This window comes from Myotis lucifugus, unplaced genomic scaffold (genome assembly GCF_000147115.1).
Source record: "Myotis lucifugus unplaced genomic scaffold, Myoluc2.0 scaffold_322, whole genome shotgun sequence".
NCBI classification, from domain to species: domain Eukaryota; kingdom Metazoa; phylum Chordata; class Mammalia; order Chiroptera; family Vespertilionidae; genus Myotis; species Myotis lucifugus.
In genome coordinates this window covers 223,672-225,365 of record NW_005871370.1, presented here as the reverse complement: position 1 = coordinate 225,365, position 1,694 = coordinate 223,672, and positions in this window count along the sequence as shown.

Here is a 1,694-nt window from a genome sequence, read left to right as displayed (position 1 = left end):
TTGTTTACAGGGAACAATTATTTCAAAGTAATACGTTTTATTTGTTTTGAGCCATCTTACTGTCATAGACAAATATGTTTTCTCTTTAAGCAGCCAGTAAGAGCACATCTATGATACCAATAAAGCTGAGTTAATTCAGTCAACTCTATCTTGTACTTTCAGATCACAGCTGGTAATATAAGGCCTTTTTCAGCAGGAAGAACCCTTACAAATCACCTCACCGCCCTTCTCACCACCTCCCCAGGGTCCCTTCTTCACAGATGAAGGCCCAGGAAGGGGAGGGGACTCCTGTACCACTCCTGGACTAGTTACTAGCAAAACTGGGGCCAAAAGCATGGCTAACCCAAAGCCTTCGTGCTGTCAGTCAAAGCCATTCCTAGAGTGCTGGGGTCCAACCCCAGCAGGTCCAGGGGTCCCCAAAGGTGTGGACGGAGTCAGCGAAGAAGGAATGACACGGAGACAGTGTTGAGTTGATCAGCAGCCTAGCCAGGATCTCTAGCCAAGTTCTGGTCAGGATCTCCAGCGAAGTTCTGGTTAGGATCTCCAGCCAGGTTCTGTGTCCATGTTCTCTTGCTAGGTTCTCCAGCCAGGTTCTGTCCAGGTTCTCCAGCCAGGTTCAGTCACCAGGTTCTAGTCAGGTTCTCTTGCCATGTTCTATCCAGGTTCTGTCTCTAGGTTCTGTCTCTAGGTTTTGTCTCTAGGTTTTGTCTCTAGGTTCTTCAGCCAGGTTCTCTCGCTAGGTTCTGTTTCTAGGTTCTGTTTCTAGGTTCTGTATAGGTTCTCCAGCCAAGGCCTGTCTCTATGTTCTGTGTCTAGGTTCTGTGTAAGTTCTCTGTCTAGCTTCTGTGTCTAGGTCCTGTCTCTGCTGTCTTGTTACATCTGTATTTATACCAGTTGATTTTAATCCTGTCAATTTCTATTCCAAAGGTTAGGGTGTTTCTTATCTCCATTCCAGGGAGTAAAGATTATGTAGCTTAAGCGTGATTGTTCTTAGTTAAAGTGATTAACTACCCGCCTGGCACTTAGTTAAGGGGTTTTATTTCCTCCCTAACTTCAGGGAAAAATCCCTACCTGGGGAAACAACCTTTCTCGGAGAGGTGACCTTGGTTAAAACACATAGCGCTAAGGGGAGCAAACATATTAAGAACAGTATGCTATATACGCCAGATCCCTTGAAACATATGCTGTGCAGATGTTTCTTTCCTGCAGCAACTGTGTCAAGCAGCAAGGATGGACCGGCTCCCGACACTAGAGATTTTATCCAATCCCCTTCCCTCCAATCTGTCCCCAAAGGAAGCCTAAGTCACAGCCTAACCTTGTCAATCACCTATGCAATAGATAACTTGCTCTTGACTGAAGAATAAGACAACCTTGGAGAAATACCAGGAACAAGTGGGCTGGAGAGGTCGCTGGCCCCTGGCTGGCCCCGCCCCCCGCCCCAAGCCTCTGATTGGCTAAAGGGATATTTCCATGAATGGGCTCTGGGACCACCTCTCCCCTGGCTTCCTGAAAACCCCCCTATGTCGCCCCTGCCCACCTACATGCCTTTCTACAGAAACTGGTTTGAACATGACCATGGTCTACAAGGTCTTACATGACTTGACCCCTGCCCCCCCTCACCGAGCTCAACTTGTACCACCTTCCCCTTTCTCCAGCCACCGGGCCTTTTCTCTGTTCATGAAAACAGTCAAGTG